Below are 18,973 nucleotides of genomic sequence, written 5' to 3' on the forward strand. Positions count from 1 at the left end.
CAGGGGTGGTGGTGGGGAGAGGGCCGCTGACCACAGTGTGTGAGGCACGTTAGTGTTATAAGAACCAGCCACTTCACCCTGCCTACCTGCCACTCAGTCTCTTGGCTCTGTTCCCTATACTTAACCATCAAACTCATACGACACAGATTCCCCCACGACCACACTTTCTTCAGCCACCGAGAACACGAATAAACCCCAGGGCTCTAAAGTCATGAATTTTAATAGCTTTCACCACCAGGAGGGAAAGTTTATGGCGACTACATCATTCACCATCGCGACCAAGAGTCTCCCCACCCCCAAACACAGAGGAGTGGTGTTACTTTAATTCCAGTCCACAAGATCTTTAACCCTTCTTAAAAATAAACAAATAAATAAAATAAAATACTAGCGTGCATTTTAACCCCCGACTAAAAATAAATTAATTAAAAAGGGAGTTGGTGGTGGGGGAAGGCGTGTTAAGTATGAGGTGGTGGCGGGTTTACAGGTGCCGTGCTGTCCTGGGGTCCTATACTGTTTCTCACGCTGGTGATCGACCCTCCAGCTAACAACAACAGGTTTGTGTCGATGATCACATACAACATATTCTTACACTCCTACCTGGCGTTAATTAAGATAAAATCGGAAGGAAACTAACAAACACTATGTACTGGAGACACCAAAAATACACCTGGTAATAGTATCTCTCACACCTGACAACACCACCTCTCACACCTGATAACATCTCTCACATCTGCAACACCACCTCACACCTGGCAACACCACTTTCACACCACACCTTCACACCTGGCAACATCTCTCTTCACATTCCGATAACACCACCTCTCACACCTGACAACACCACCTCTCACACCTATCAACACCATTCTCTCTGACGATCACTAAATATGGTGAACTCAGTGATTAACCTTCAAGACGTGTCAGCTAATCACTATACACTGATCAGCCATCGTAGTTTGTCGAGTAAAGATCCAATGTAGAACACAGAGTAAAACTGATGACTTCCTCGCGTTCTAAATATCACGGGGTGGTTCTCACTTAATGATGAATGTATCCTGACTTTTTAAACTTCAACCTACCGATATCATACTGCCTACACGGATTATATACCGGTAGAGCATGACAGTATAATATAAATACGGGTATTTAACACTTATTATATCTATATGCAGGTTATTCTTCACGTTGTACACAATCACCAGAGGAGAAAGTATCATTACCACAGCGTCTGAGGCTTACAGAGAGAGAGAGAGAGAGAGAGAGAGAGAGAGAGAGAGACAAGCACATAGGTGTCTCAACCAGGGTGTTTCATTTGGGTTTATATTAATTTGATTATTGACCCACAGCTCAGGTGAACTAATATCTGGCTGAGGATCTCTCTCTCTCTCCTCTCCGGCTGGTGGGGAGGGGTGATGGTATGGAGGTAGGGTGGAAGTGGGCGGTGGTATGACGGAGGGGTGGGAGTGGGCGGTGGTATGAGGTAGGGTGGGGAGGGCGGTAGTATGACGGAGGGTGGGGAGGCGGTGGTATGGGGTAGGTGGGGAGGGTGGTATGGAGGTAGGGTGGGAGTGGGGTGATAGTTGAGGTAGGTGGGGAGGGCGGTGGTATGACGGAGGGTGGGGAGTGGGCGGTGGTATGACGAAGGGTGGGAAGTGGGCGGTGGTATGAGGTGGGACGGGAGAGTTAGTGGGCAGAATGTCTCGGGGGCAGAGTGACTCACCCGGGCCTCCCCACACAACAAACTGGATATATCGTCTGCTGGGTCATGACTAGGCACACGGTGTTAGGTTACCTGTTTTATGGGCAGGTGGGTCCTTGGAGAACAGGTGTGTGGAGGACAGGTGTGAGTGGCAGGGAAGGAGGGGGGGGGTAGGACTCGCGGGTGTAGGGTCAGCTTGGCCCGCCTACAGGCCTGACAAGGAAAAAATATGGCGGATTGACCTGTCTCCTGCATACTTTCCCTTGGCTGCTGTCCAGGCATGCATTGCTGTCATATGTGTGTGTGTGTGTTGGTGGGAGTGGTGGCGCCTGGTAGCGACACGGGCCAGTGAACGAGGATGCAGCCTTGACCAGCACACAGTTCACCAGGGAGGCCGCGTCAACCTGAGTGCTATAACAACGGGTATACCACACAAGTAAACACGTAGGCGACTCACATAACCCAGCGTGTGCCTGTGTGTGTGTGTGGTGTAAACATAGGTTGGTGAGGTTCCGTGTGTGAACTTGAAGATGACGAGCACACCAACGTCCACGGATAGGTCGACCTCCTCCTCCTCCTCCCGCCACACGTGGTTAACATTCCTACAACAACACTCCCTAGTCGGCCCTCCACAACAGACTCACTTTAGGGGAATTCTGGGATACATTCTCACACGTCAACATTCTGGAAAACCTGCAGGAATTATTTTTTTTTTCACTGCTTAGAACCCACCATTAATCCCCCTCCCCCCTCCCCTCACAAGGTTGCCGAGGAGGTCACTCAGTAAACAAGTTTGATCCAAAGTAGTGTAGTGTAGTGGCGCATGACGGTGGTTGGGTCATCACACTCACTTGGCTGTGGTCGCCTCAGGGCACCACAACCTGTACAGTATCCTGCTCTTCCTACCTAAATTTAATCTATATTCCAAAGTGGCTCTGTTACTATTGGGGGGCAGGGGAGGGGAGGGGGGACTATATTGCCAACGTCACTAAAATCACCCTACTGGCATTCAATGTATAATAACAAGTGTATAACCTACAAATTTACAGTTTTTGTCACAGTTATTTAAACCTATACAACACGAGCCATTCCAACTACTTAACAACCAAACACCATCGGTCCAAATGATGTTGTGCCATATTCAAATTTTCTTAAGATAAATGTATAGTATCTCTCAGGTTTAATCAAGAGAACTTCATTAGAAAGTCCCAGCCATGTTAATATTATTGTTGTTGTTCATTTTGTATCTACTTTATTCTGCCTAACTGTTTCACCTTCAGGTATCGTCTCTCCTCCAGCGGGAAAACTTCTCAGATGGCTCCTCACCAACAAGACCATTGGCTTCTCCTGTAGTAACATTACTTAACTTGTCAACATCAGCCATTAAGAGTCAGCCACTAGTCTCCTGCCATGATTCTAACACCTGCTGGTAACTAACACCTAACCAGAGGGCGTAATGCTATCACCCTGAACTGCAAGTGTACTATCATCCGCTTCCAGCCGTCAACAGTTGAAAACATGAATTAACTGACAGCGAAGAGTCTTTCTGTCTCTTCCTGAGGAAATTGTTCGTTTACCTTAACTGACCTGTTGTGACAGAGCGACTGTGGGCGTGTTGGGTGTGGAACAGTCTCTCAGGGGGAGTGTTGGGTGTGGAACAGTCTCTCAGGGGGAGTGTTGGGTGTGGAACAGTCTCTCAGGGGGAGTGTTGGGTGTGGAACAGTCTCTCAGGGGGAATGTTGGGTGTGGAACAGTCTCTCAGGGGGAGCGTTGGGTGTGGAACAGTCTCTCAGGGGAAATGTTGGGTGTGGAACAGAGTCTCAGGGGGAATGTTTGGGTGTGGAACAGAGTCTCCAGAAGTGTTGGAGGTGTGGGGAATGGTCTCTCCAGGGGTAGTGGGTGTGGAGACAGTCTCAGGGGAGTGTTGGGTGTGGAATAGTCTCTCAGGAAGTGTTGGGTGTGGAATAGTCTCTCAGGGGAGTGTTGGGTGTGGGGAGTCTCAGGGGTGTTGGGTGTGGAACAGTCTCTCAGGGGGAGTGTTGGGTGTGGAACAGTCTCTCAGGGGGAGTGTTGGGTGTGGAACAGTCTCTCAGGGGGAGTGTTGGGTGTGGAACAGTCTCTCAGGGGGAATGTTGGGTGTGGAACAGTCTCTCAGGGGGAGCGTTGGGTGTGGAACAGTCTCTCAGGGGAAATGTTGGGTGTGGAACAGAGTCTCAGGGGGAATGTTTGGGTGTGGAACAGTCTCTCAGGGGGAATGTTGGGTGTGGAACAGAGTCTCAGGGGGAGTGTTGGGTGTGGAACAAAGCCAAGTGTAATGAAGTACAGTACCTGTGAAACACTGCCTGGCGTCCTGGGAACACACTGGAGATAAGGGGCGCGATATTTGAGGCGTTGAATTCCGACCCAACTCGTGTGACCAGTTCCTTGTTGTCCTGCCTATTACTCCACCAGGAGGAGCGCCCGAGGCAAGGTCCCTCCCTCCACCAAGCGGCTCCTCCACACACACACACGACGAAGCTGTCAGAGAGTGAAGCGACTCGTACCCAAGACTATTTAATAAGGAAGGACTGGGAGTGATGTAAACCCCGAAGGATAAACCCACTCCTTAGGGTCAGTAGGAGCAGCGCCAAGAAGAACAATTTAAACGTCCTATTACCTGGATAAGATCGATTGTGGTTCCTACTGCTGCTGGCGACGAGAGCAATCCACACATCATCACTCACAGGACGACAGCAACTTACCACACAAGGAAGGTGTAATGCACTAGTGAACAATGAGATAATATATAAAATCGTTCTTTAAGGATATAAAAAAAACACTAAATGGTTCCTGTTAATACCACAAGAAACAGTAACGAGAACACATAACTAAAGGAAATGTAAATAAAGGTGAATAATTATAAAAAAACAAACTGAGATAGATATTATTTTGACTTTTCCCAGTTAGAGGCCAGTAGTGTGGAAGAGCTGTTAGTCTCTCTTCTCCACAACATTTGCTGTAAAGTGACTAAATCTTAAGAAGACTCATAACAACCTCTCCTGTAACGGTGTCACCTAAACTGTACAACTGACACGTTATTATGACAGAGTTGAGACATGAAAGAGAGCTGTAACTGTTCACCAGAAGGCACAGCGTAGTGAGGACCACACACTGTTCCTCCAGGGGGGGTGTGTGTGGGGGGCTGCAACAGATGGGCGCTGCTCCTCTCTACCATTTCACCTCTGGTCGTGTAGTGTCGGAGGGATATAGACAAAAGCATCGACACTGTACAATCCCTCCAGGTGGTATATTTACATAGAATGTGAGTGGGTGGTGACATCTGGGTAGGGGAGGGGTGTAGGGGGAACTTGGCAACAGGAACAGTACTTACGAGCTTGTGTGGCGCCAGATGCTGTACACACACACACACACACCTGTACTATCAGAGACATTCTTCACGGTACAGTGTCACCTGCCTAAGGTCACCTTGCTCAACACGCCAAAAAAAAAATTATAATCTGGAAAGAAAGGCGTGATGTCAATGGCGACCAGAGGCTGCTACAAGTCACACTGAGTCCCTAGACACACAAGGGGCCAGGGAGTGACAATCGTGGTCTTTAGACACTGTTTGTTATAGAAGCATTCCACGGCAAGCAGAGCGAGGAAGTGAACGGGGAAAGTCCAGTGGTGAAGAGAGTGTAGAGGCGCCATTGGTAGATACGACAGTGAGATAGACACGGGTGGTCCAACACAAGCAAACAATGATCTACTTTGTACACAACACAAATACTAATCACGACCATAATTTAGATAAGTGTGACACGATAGAGCTCTACCTGGCGCCACTACTAGAATGGTAGTTGGTGGAGGTTATCTAACGAGAGGTAGTTCTCCTCGGTGACCAATAAGACGCCCATGGTGGCACAACACATCAAGATCATCCTCTGTGTCTGCAGTAGTGTGAGGGGGGGACATAAGAGGAGGTGTCTCAGGTCTGATGAGTTACTGAGAGTGGTGTCTGGTCGTCCCTCTCATTATTCTCTCACTTTCCCTCTCACAACACCCCCCTCTCCCCCCTCCCTCTCTCTCTCTCACCACCTCAGCCTGTCGAGTCTGAAAATGTTGAGACACACGTGGAAAATAGGACAGACAACAGCTAAAACATACACACACTTCACCTAACAACATCCCCGAGCCAGATCTGACCTACAGTGACCCTTTCTCGGTGACCTCTATAACACACACACACACACACACACACACAGAGAGACAGACACACACACACACAGAGACAGACACACACACACACCTGGGATCACCTGAAGATTACCCTCCCACCTTACCTCCACCCCTTCTCCCCATTCCTTTCTTACCCTCTCCCCTCCCCTTCTCACTCTCTCCCATCTCAGTCCCTGCAGCCCACACGGGAGCCGCTGGCACCCCGCCATCCACACCACCAGAGACTTCACCCCGCCACAACACTCGTCTTATCGCTCATCTACGTTTTTATGAAGTCATGAGGCACACAGGGATGCTGACGTCACACTCGCCTCCTCTTTTCACCCAAAAACTCTTTCGAGGGAGGGAGGAGGGGGAGTGGTGGGGGGGGGAGGGGGGAGGAAAAGGAAAAGGAAAGGGAGGAAGAAGGAAGAAAAGGAGTGATAGTATTAACATGTGTGCTAAGTTAACTCACGGAATATGAAATAAGAGGTTTAGATCACATAACTTCTCCTGGTTTATTTTTTAGTCCACCATCACACCACCATATCACCATCATCGCCATCTTAAAGCATCACCATCAACACTACCACACCATCATCAACCACCACTACCATTATCATTAACACAACACCAATACAAGGATGTTGTCTCGAATTCTCTCTCCGTTACCATGACAACCTTTATGGCCTGAGTCACTTCCTGCTTCCCACCTGCTGCTCTTACCTCCGGGCTTCCAGGTAACAAAAGGCCAAAACCAACACCTTATAATTATGTCTTGCAGGTGTGTAATGACTTTCTCGGTACCTGTTCGAGGAATAATATTGATTTTGGTGGATGAAATTTATCTTTAGAATTATACCATTGAGGATTTAGTAAGAAATAGAAGCATTCAGTACCATGTGTGTGTGTGTAGTGGATCGGTCAACACACAGGGAGGTGATAACAGGGTCAGGAGACGTGTGTTAGGGTAGAAGACATCAAGTGACAGCCACACAATACTATCCAACCACACCCACACCTATTGCTAGCAGGCCCCACACCCACGTACTAGCGAGGCCCCCACACCCACATTACTAGAGCCCCCACCCACGTACTGGCAGGAACCCCACCCGTACTAGCAGGGAACCCCACACCACGTGGCAGGCCCCACACCCACATGCTGGCAGGAGGCCCCACCACATGCTTGAGCGCCCCACACCCACGTGCTGGCAGGCGCCCCCACACCCACGTACTGGCAGGCCCCACACACGTACTGGCGAGGCCCCACACCCATGTACTAGCGGGAGCCCCCACGCCCACGTGCTGAGAGCGCCCCACACCCACATACAGTGGGTGTGTAATACTCGCCATGTAATACTGAGATGTCTCATAATTTCTAGTAATAAATTCTAGTATTAACCTATTGAGTGATAGGTTAACCCATTGATTATGTTAACACCATACTGAAGGAGGTTAAGTCAATCCTACTCATGGGTTAAGTCATCACACTGAAGGAGTTAAGTCATCGTACTGAAAGGGTTAAACGAGAGGTCAGTCCATAATGCCACGTATATTGGTGGTCACTTCCAGATCCATCTTGCACATTACCTAACTTGTGTATTGTTAACTTTCCAGTCAGTCAGCTAGCCAGTCAGTCAGTCAGGATGGTTCTAACCCACACTAGGAAGACCTTAACCTACACCATGAATACATTAATACCGAAAACAAAACAGTCTGTGTCGTTTGGGGAAGTGAAAAACGAGACAGGGAGAGAGGAGAGTTCTCCAGAGGGCCGACACCACAACCACTGGCTTCCTATTTCCACACACAATCATCATCATAGTCTTGCCTCTTTCCTCTTTCTCATCGTCAATCTCTCCTCTCCATGCGTCTCACACACACCCATACCAGTCTCTCGTTCACTGATAGCCATCATACTACTTGCACAGTCCTCCTCCTCCTCCTCCCTCCGCCCACAGCTCTCATTTCCACTACAAGATTCAGCTATAAGTTTAACATCACCGTGGTTGCATTATATCGCTCCTCTATAATTCCGGGTTCGCTATTCACTTGTGGGGAGGGGATTACAACCCTCACTTGGCTAACATGATAATTTGTAACTTCAACATCTGCGTCTGAGTAAAAAAAAAATATATCTGGAATTGTTAACTATCCTCGTGTGACCTTGCCTGCATGTGTGATAAAGAGATAAGCGCTATCAAAACAATGCTATCTTTAAGTGTTATCGTGTGTGTGTGTGTGTGTGTGTGTGTGTGTGTGTTTTTATCACCAGTTCATCAGTATTTCCATTTATATATCTGTAGGTTATGTCAATGCATCACATCAGGTACCTGTGTATTTTGAGTTCGTAGACCAAGAGAAATCACGTTAGATGTTTGTATAGTTATTTAGAAGTGTGTCTCAGTGGAAAATGTCTTTTCGGCTAAAAACGTAAATTAAGGTCCAGTTGCCTAATGCTGTATCGGGACACTAACCGATCTTGAACATGTGATGGCTGCCTCTTGTACGAAACGTGATTTATTTATGTTCTTAATTTAGAAAAAGGGCCAAAAATGTTGAAGAGAAGCCAAAGACGAAATAAAATAAGGTTTGGCTAAATGAAAAACAACAAGAATCGAATTTTATCTTTCCAAACTTTTATTTTTATATCAAAACTTTGCAAAAACTTACAAACATTTCAACTTAGGAAGGCAAGAAGACGGCCACAAGATTAAAGTAAAAGTTGTTTTTCTTGGGATATACGAAAACTTTTATAAGAAGGAAAATTTCAATTCGTTTACATGTTTACAAGAAATCTGCCAGACCATTGCTCACTTCACAACACTTTACCTCTGCCATAAGTTTACATTTCGGATAAACCACAAAATCTGGTTTACTCAGACACTAACGTCACAACGAACCTAAAATTAATATATCGTTCAAATATTCTCTCTCTCTCTCTCTCTCTCTCTCTCTCTCTCTCTCTCTCTTAAGCACAGAAGGAAGAAGAAGATTCACTCAAATCTTTCCTACATGTCACTTCAACTCGTCATACAAAGCAGACACACAGGTAAAATAAGCTAGGGTGGTTAATCTTCAGGTGAAATAAGCTGGGGTGGTTTATCTTCAGTAAACTAAGCTGGGGTGTTTATTCTGGAGGTGATGACCAGAGTCTTAGAATAACACAGCAGCAGCAGCAGATGTTGAGACAGATAGATCATGGCAGGGTGATCAGGTTACCGCGGCCAGCTGTACCATCTTAAAACATTAGCCCTCAAGGTTGTGTGTGTGTGTGTGTGTGAGCTATCTTCTACTGCAGTGCCCACCCTCACAACCTGGGTCACTCACTCTAACACCCTGGGTCCATCACTCTCACACTGTGGGTCCTCCTCTCACACTCTTGGTCACTCCTCTCACCTCTTGGTCCTCCACTCTAACACCCTGGGTCACTCACTCCTCACCCTGGGTCACTCACTCCTCACACCCTGGGTCACTCCTCCTCTCCCCTCAGGTCCTCCTCTCACACCCCTGGGTCACTCCTCTCACACACCCTGGGTCACTCCTCTCACCCTGGGTCTCCTCAACACCTCGGTCACTCACTCTCAAACCCTGGGTCACTCACCCTCACACCCTCGGTCACTCACTCTCACCCTCGGTCACTCACCCCTCAAACTCTGGGTCCCTCACCATCACCTCTGGGTCACTCCACCCTCACCATCACACTCTGGGTCCTCACCCCACCTCATCACTCCTGGGTCACTCACACCCTCACCTTCCTCTGGAGTGCACACCTCACCATCACACTCTGGGTCACTCCACCTCACCATTACACTCTGGGTCACTCAACCTCACCATCACCTCTGGGTCACTCACCCTCACCATCACCTCTGGGTCCTCACACCCTCACTATCACCCTCTGGGTCACTCACACCCTCACCATTACCTCTGGGTCACTCACGCCTCACCATTACACTCTGGGTCACTCACCCTCACCATTACACCTGGGTCACTCACACCCTCACCATTACTCTGGGTCACTCACACCCTCACCATTACACTCTGGGTCACTCAACACCCTCACCATCACACTCTGGGTCCTCACACCCTCACCATCACCTCTGGGTCACTCACCCTCACTATCACCTCTGGGTCCTCCACCCTCACCATTACTCTGGGTCCTCACACCCTCACCATTACACTCTGGGTCACTCACACCCTCCCTTTCCTCTGGGTCCTTCACCCTCCACCATCACACTCTGGGTCACTCCACACTCACCATCAAATACCTGCGATACGCTCCTCAATATACAGAGATAATAACGTCGTTTAAACTTCTTAACAGACTCCCATATCCCGGTATTACAGTCATTTTAACTACTCATGAACAGCAATGGTACTCTAGGTTAGGTTAGGTTAGGTTACAGTGACCACTAACAGCAATTATAGGCAGTTTGTGTGTCCCCCCCTAGTGTCACCGCCAGCCCTTGACCTAGTGTCCAACTCGGCCTTGACCCCCCCTCCTAGTGTCCGCCGCCAGCCCTTGACCCCCCACACGTTCTGCCACCCTCACGTAATTCTAATAATTTCTTAACAACTTTCACACGATATTAAAGTGATTTTTAGATGCTTGTCAGGGTCATTTTTTGTTTACTTTTCAAAATTATATAAAAAGTTGATGGTGGAACAGAGAGAGACCACGTTCTATCTACATAATTTCCTCCAACAATTTAATAAGTGGACCATAACAAGAGGTAACTGTTTTGTATTCACAGGTGAGTGGAGGCAGGTTGTGTGTATGGCCAGGTGTAGGACGGGAGTGTCAGCACCGTTATTACAAGACACTATGCGGGTCATTGTGGCTGGCTGACACTGTTATCACCAGGATGTTGCCACAACACACCACAAAAACACTGCCCACACAAGGTTGTCGGGAGCACTAACTCAATCACACTATTCTACTAACCCCCCCAAGATGGTTAAAAGTTGTCCTCTCTCTTCCGGAACACTTGAACTAATACGTGGCTCTCTGGTATGATAACACCTGTTGAATAGGTTAATCATTTCCTGATCAACGACACCCTGCATAAAGACATTGGATAACACTCATGTCGACTAATACACGGTCATCCATGACTCACCACTGGCGGGTATTCCTGGACCTATGAAGAAACAGTCAAACATTGCCTATCCACACAAGATTGATCACGTATAAATTAGGCACCCTAGTTTATTTCACTGAGATTAACAGCCTAACCTAACCTAACCTAACAGCCTAACCTAACCTAACCTAACAGCCCTAACCTAACCCCCCAGGTAGCTTTGGTCAATCATCCAGTGAGATAAACTAGGTGCCTAATCATCATGAGAACCAACTGGGTAATAATTTGACGGGACAGGTAGCCTCAGGTTCTAGTTCAATACAGGAGCGAAGTATAACGCCTTCTGGAGTGGTTACTTAACTACTTGACAGAAGGTTGAGTGTCCACGGGGTGGGGTTGGGGTATGGGGTCAAGGGTGGGGTCTGGAGGGGTGGGGTTGGTATGGGGTCAAGGGGTGGGGTCCTGGTGGGGTGGGGGTTAGGGGTCAGGGGTGGGGTCTGGGGGGTGGGGTTGAGGTATGAGTCAAGGGGTGGGGTCTGGGGTGGGGTTGGGGTATGGGTCAAGGGGTGGGGTGGGTTGAAGATCGAGGTTGGGGGTATATTCAGTGTGGCCCCAGTCACCAGGAAGGACTGTGAGGGAGCCGCATTAACTGTTCACAAGGCTGAGCTATTGTGAGGATATAGTGTGTGATATTTTTAACTAATGATCATTATATTGTAGTTGGTGACTCTTACGGCGGCTACGGCGAGTAAACACGGCTTCATTCACCTCTGATCAGGGTTATGTGTATCTGTGCGGCATTGTCTTACTGTAGAGATAATGAAAGGAAAACGGAGAGAGAGATAAAATTATCTCCCTTGTCATCATCAGGAGGCGCCACACGTACTAACAGCCTCCTTCCCTCTCACTTGGTCGCCGCCCTCCTTCCCTCACCACCTCCCTCTCTTCATCTCCTCCTCACCACACTGCTGGCTGCATCGTCCCCTTTTTTTTTTTTTTCCTTTTCCTTTATCACAGATTTTGCACCTCCACTCTGACTCGATTTAGCATACATTTCTTCTTTGATCTCTCTCTCTCTCTCTCTCTCTCTCTCTCTCTCTCTCTCCAGTGGCTCTATGGCATTGGTGACTTAGGAGCCTAATATGACGTTCTACAGGTAACCCTCATTAATAAAACCCAAGTCAATTAAGGTCCAAAGTTAAATATCTATCTTTAGGAAGGTGACTTTCAACAGGGAAGTAGTGAACTATAGTGACACTGTATCGATATCATCATCATCATCACTGTAGGGAACATCTGTCATTTGTTTTATCACTGTCAACACCTGTAACAAATTCCTTCTTTGGTCATTAGGCAACAGTGTGGCTCCCCCTCCCAAACATCCTCACTATTCTAAGCCCCTGCAGCATCCCTCCATCCCACATTCACTCCCCTCCCCTGCATCAACACCCTCACCACGATTTGTTATTTTCTACGACAAACTTGTGAGATTTACAACTAGGACGTCATCAGTTAACTTCACCGTGAGCGGAGTCGGGGTGTTTTTCTCTCAATAATATTTCCGTCACTGTGCCAGGCCAGACTATACACCCTACCCCGAGACCAGACTTCCAGTGGTGTGTGTTGATATCTTACTGGCACCTCTCGTGTTGTCTTAACTGCTACCTCTTGTTCCCTTCCTCTTGTCACTTCCTTTAATACTCATCACTTATCGTTCTTATCCCCGTGTTAAAAAAAATTATGTTATATCGTGAACTGATTAAAAGTGATCCATATTTTTTATCACAATGACACTCGTTCCTCATCACTGATACCAAATAGTGTCATTATCTTCTCAGTACACAGTTGTCTATCAATACTGAGTTCCCTCCTGCATTTTACCCATAAAGGAACATAATGCAATAAAGAAAAGAACGACATACAAGCTTCAACAAATCTTCACTTGACGCCAAATTTTTTTATGTTTTGTTAAATGTATGAGATGAAGTTCCCACACCATAAATTATCTAGGAATACAGTATACAGCTCAGCTCAAGTCACCACGAGTCTCGGTAGCAACACAGAGGGACACTTGTCATATCTGTTTACGTACCGCAGATCAGTGATAGAGAGATTACCAGGAAGCCGAGATACCAGACCATGCAGTTAATATTGATTCAGAGTCCTTTCATCTACTACACACACTAGAACCAATCACAGTGCCACTCCTCCCCTAGGGCCAGCAGATGAGGAGCCACAACACTCCCTGGGGTATGGGTCTCCTCCCTCCTCCGCCCTGATGATGTAGGCGTGTGGGGGCGCCCCTGAGGTCTTCATTATCCAGGTTATCCCAATTACCTCCCCCTCTCCCTCACGCCTCATCTTATTTTCCCACTAGTCACATCTCTCCTCTCATCACCCTTACCATATTATCTTCCATTTTCTCGGTAATGAATGAGAGGGAAGCCAGCACCATCTCGTGTACCGCCTCTCCCCCCATTTCCGTCTCCTGCTGGCACGTGACAAAAGACAGTAAATATTACGTCCCTTCCCTCTACTGCTCTCCTCAACCTCTCCTGTCAGCCCCATTCCACCCCCCTCGGTTCCTCCTTTCCTTGCCAACCCTCCTGCCACCACCACAAACTCAAGTCTCTACCCGGGCTCCTCACAACCTGCTGGTCTCTGCTGCTCGACAATAAAATGCTGTGTCAATAACTCACCGGTAATGGCTGAGCTGTGGCGGGAGACGTAACTTGTTTATGGGGGAAGCAGTTGCAGTATTTCTTCGCTCACATGCTTGCCCTTCACCTCCCACTCCCAAACGTCTACACACCATACTCCGCCCACTCACATACACAACCATACCCACGCCCACTCCATACCCAACCATACCCACGCCAACACACGTACACAACCATACCCCGCCCACTCACGTACACACATACCCACTCGTAAACTGGTTCTGGAAATGTTGGTGAGAGCGGATGCTGTATCGTTCCTGCACATGATAAAGATCCACCCTAAAATGCCAACACAGGTGGCTAGTCTTCCTCAAGGGCCAAGAAGAGTATCTCCCCTGGGCATAAACACCCTGGCGTGTGTCGGCTGAGGCGCGCTCGGTACTGTTCACGAGGCCCCCACTGACTGACTCGCCCACACACAAGCGGACAAGGCAGACAAAATGTGACGTATATTTGAGGTGTGTGAGGCTAGCGTGAAGTGATGCTCCACAGGCCTCCCCACGACAGAAGATGTGCCATAACCTGACCACAGACACGGAGGAAGGAGTCTCTCTACTGTACTACACCAACAATGACTGGAGTCTACACACACCACACGATGGGACAATATTCTCTTTTTTTTTCCTGCTTGAGGGAACTGGAGAGACTGACCATACTGTAAATAAACAAGAAAGTGTTTGTTTAGCTACCAGAAACACTTAACTTGACCACCCCGCTACAAACAAGAAATATATTGTAGGTTCTCAAGACATCTTTTTTTTTTTTACACAGAGCGGAGGCCATCACCCTCTCCTCCACCTCTGTTATATCGCTGTGTATGAGATGACCCCTGACGTCATACACCTGCTGTGACCGACAAACACGAAGACTTACGTAATTATATTGATACCGGAATAATATCGACACAACACAAAGTTTTCTCTGAGGTTCTTGATGATATCTTTTTGGCGAGTAAAGTCTCAGAAACAAGAGAACAGCAGTACTAATCAGTAATGTTTTTCTTCATCAAAACGACTTTCCATTCTTGTTAACGATATCTAAATTGATGGAAAAATACTGAATATAATGCCATCAACACAAACAGATACAAAATACCCGGCAAAAATAATTGTCAAAGAACACAACAACAACAACAACAACAACAACAACAACAACAACAACAACAACAACCACCACCACCACCACCAGGCTCACATCTGGACTAAAAACTAACAAACATCAATTATCAAAATGCTCAGGTAAAAAGGTGACTTTCCCTTTACCTAGGAGTGAGAAGGGAAAGGGGGGGGTTCCAGGGTTTGTTTACACACCACCACGCACCTTATCTCCTCCTCCAGGTTGGCGAAGTTAAGTGATTGGTCAAACGGTTCCTGATTGTAACTGGGCCCCCAATCCTCGAGGTTAAAGTAAGTTCGCGGGTCTTGAGGCCTGACACTGCGCTACACTATACAGGTGATGACTCCAGGATGAGAAAGGTAACACCAGTATAACTTTGAAGGGCCCCGACGCTACTCTGATGATGAATGTTTGTTTAGGATGAAGGATGGCGAGATGTGTGTGTGTGTGTGTGTGTGTCGCTGCCACCTCCGACCTGCGAGTCAGAAATAGCTCGTCATGTGTCGGTTTCTCGCTCTGGTGAATCTAACGTATGGACCAACTACGACCAGGGTATGTGGGCGGCGGGCGGGTATAGGGTGCGAATCGGTGGGGCAGCGGAAGTGGGCGGCGAACGGGAAGACAGTCTTGTTAGGTTGGCAAGTGTGAATCCAGGTGTGTGTGTGTGTGTGTGTCACGTTCTTTACCTGGAATCATGGGACGCGTACAAAACCCTCTGCCATACCTGTTGGAACTACACGACCCCCACACCTGACACACACTAATAAAAATCACCAAACGCCAGAATGCAGTGTTTCAGGGCCAGGCAGCGTGACGCAGACTAGCCACCAAGGTTACCACTGTTGTCGTGTCTCACATAAATCACAAAAACATCGTGAAAAATATAGCAACTCATCACTTATGGTGTGTGTGTGTGTCATTTCCTCTTAACAAATGTCGAATCCACTTTTACACCACATCCCCGTCGTGGGTCCCATGATGAACACCTTGGCTGGACAGTTTTGTTATTTCTCACGATATAGACACTGGCCTAGGGAGGGACGCTTCACATATCTTACTCTACTAACACACACACGTTCACCAGCTTTAGGCTTATTCAAACATCTGCCTTAAAAAAAATGATTAAAAAAGACAGGACTCACAAAGTATTGTTTCTACAGTTGGTACAAAAAAAAATTATTAGCTGTTCCTGAGCTGGACACCTTACCAGGAACCGGGCGGTAACCGACCCCCACAGACTCGAATGTTCTGTTTACCTTCATTTCACCTCATGTTTGGCCTATTGCTACTGCACTGTTCAGTCTTGCTCAGGTATTCTACATCACTATAGGAGAGGAATAGCAAACGCAATGTTGGAATGCACAATATATTGACAAAAAACACCAACAACCAACAATAATCAAACATTAACAATCGCCACTCAAACAACAGTTAAATAAAACAATACTCTAACAATCACCCTATTCCTACCACATAGAAATATACATAAACATTACAAGCTTGCGTTACATTCTAAGCCAGAGTAACACCATTTGCTATCAACCACAACCGGCAACAGGGTGTCCCCCCTCACCACCTCCTGCAGTACTCAGTCACCCCTTTCCTTCCTCCACAGCTTTGGGTCACCTTCACCACGCCTCCCTCCTGCCCCACAGCAAAAGGCCACCTTGCTGGTGGAGGAGTCAGGGTGCATCAAAGTACCTTCCTGAAGTAGTTCTTGAATCACACTGGTGAGGCTCAGCTGTGATCATTCACCACCTGAGGGCACCTTATACGCGCGTCTCACTCAACAACAACAGCCATACCACACCACACGTATCCGGTAAACACACCTTATCTACTGGTTGTTGTACCGAGTCAACATATTATCCATAAATACATACAAATATATATCTTTGACTTGTAACAACTGCACGGCGCCCAGAAAGAGACAAGTCCCTCTCCTCACCGACTTAAAAAATATACGTGACTGCTGGACATTTCTAGAAGAGTTCGTCTGGGGGCGGAAGTGACGCCCTGTACCTAACACAGACGTGGTGGTGATGGTGGGGCGTCACTACAGTGTATTGGTGGGTGGTAATACTGCTGGTGGTGGCAAGAGGTAGTGGCGGGTGTGTGTGTGGTAGTAAGTGGTAGTGATGGTGAGAGGTAGTGTGTGGTGGTGATGGTGGTGAGAGGTAGTGGTAGTGATGGTGGTTGGAGGTAGTTATGTGTGTGGTGGTGGAGGTGGTGGTAGTGATGGCAGTAGTGTGTGGTGGTGGTGGTGGAGGTGAGGAGTCAGACACTGTCGGTCAGGCGAGTCACCTCACAGGAACTCACCACTTCCGGCCACATAATATCTGTACCAGGACACCAGGTGCGCCACGCTGCCCCCCCTCTCTACCTGGCTACTCTCACCTGCCCCTCACACACCCACCCACACCCACACACACACACACACACCGACACACACACACACACACACACCACACACACACACACACACACACACACACACACCGGACACACGTGGATGTAAGGAATATTTGTAGCATTACTGAAGCCAATTAACAGCTGGTATTTACTGGGCGAGAATGAAGTGCATGAGAGGAATCTGAATAGTTTTACGACAGGCTTGATACATTTACGTGTGTGACGGACAATATGCGTCTCTCTCTCTCTAAATTAACTATAGGATTTTAATTTTCATCTTTCCAACTTGAAAACAATAAATAAAATACTACTGTAAATCTATTACTACTACTACTACTACTAATAATAATAATAATAACAAAAATAAATAACCATAATAATTAGGTCCGAGAGTACAATAGATAAAGTACAGGATAATTAATGAGTCCAGGTAATCATCCCCGTGTCTGAGGGTTGGTGACCACGGCCCACCACGCCACCAGAGGATAGAGGAAGTTAGAGCGAGGGCACCACAGGATAGAGGGAGGCCACCACAGGATAGAAGAGGTTAGAGGGAGGTCGCCGAGCACACAAGACGGACCCAGTACAGACAACGTGTATTTAGGCCGTGGTGAACTCAGCCTTGAACCCGTGAAAATTACTACGAGTGAGGGTGAAAAGTCGGCGTTACAGGCCACCACACACGCCACAATACTCACTACCACACTGACATAGCAGGCGGTGGTGTCAGACTTAGCCGTTGAAACAGTTAAAGGTTAACGTTGTGTTCCTTATCATAGTTTACAATATCTGAAGGTCAGCATCACACTCTGACACGACATCCATAGAGACTTTGTGGTGGAGAGGTTCTCATGGGCCAACACTCGCCCTCACACAGTGCCTTCAGGTCCCACGAGATGAGAACTCCGAAAGTGAGAGTGTACAGTACAATACCTCACACACGCTGGTCGTCATTAACTACTATAATAGGGGGAGTAAACTATTGCAAAACATAAGAGTAGTGAAGCTGTGGGAGCCGGCGTGTGTTGGGTTCCCCGCTGACGAACACAAGTGACGTAACTGGTGGGAGATGTAGACGATCCGCCTCGCGCTGAAAATTGTATCGGGTGGCAGTGTTCATCCCCTGACTCACTCGTGCTATGCCTGCCCTCATCACAACAAAGGCACTTCATGTACTGCCTCACACAATACTTACTATTATCAGGGAACAGCTGTACCTAACACAGAAGACAGCTACTCACTGAACAGCGCTCCTGCTAGTGGACAACCCTTGGCATAACATCTCACACAGGTCAAAACTAACACCGTGCGTCAGACCTCTGTTGTAAGTTAACCACCATAAGTTAGCTACCTGTATAAACTGGAGTGGTAGACAACCTCAGCCTCACACCCCCGTCGACTTAACCAACACAGAGGCACAACACATGTAAACACTGAGGACTACACTCACCCGCCGTCCCTGTGAAGCACCGCCAGAAGTCTTGATGATGTCTGTTGCCGCCTGTTGAGAGAAAAGAACCAAGGTTATAATATTTATCTATTCCTTTAACTGTTACCGTTCTCTTCACACTAGATCACTCCCTTCTAATAAACTGATAACACTACAGCACAGATAAAATAGGAATACGTAATTCAACATCGGTTATTCTCCAGTACCACAATCAACATCTCCATTAGCCAAGATCAAATTACAGGCCAGACAGCCCTCGACCCCCGCACTCACCGCCGTAAATTGGATAAATTACAATTAG

The 18,973-nt window shown here is 47.5% G+C and overlaps 1 protein-coding gene across 6 annotated transcripts in view; it reads right to left on the minus strand.

Moving 5' to 3' along the window:
- LOC121871000 (rootletin-like) overlaps positions 1-18,973 on the minus strand; it is a 103,160-nt gene that overhangs the window by 47,221 nt on the left and 36,966 nt on the right. For all 6 annotated transcript variants that reach the window (XM_042373026.1, XM_042373028.1, XM_042373022.1 and 3 more), the window contains one exon: positions 18,673-18,723. The gene's annotated coding sequence lies outside the window, so the exon portion shown is untranslated. The remainder of the gene's footprint in view (positions 1-18,672; positions 18,724-18,973) is intronic.

This window comes from Homarus americanus, unplaced genomic scaffold (genome assembly GCF_018991925.1).
Source record: "Homarus americanus isolate GMGI-L3 unplaced genomic scaffold, GMGI_Hamer_2.0 scaffold52512, whole genome shotgun sequence".
NCBI classification, from domain to species: Eukaryota; Metazoa; Arthropoda; class Malacostraca; order Decapoda; family Nephropidae; genus Homarus; species Homarus americanus.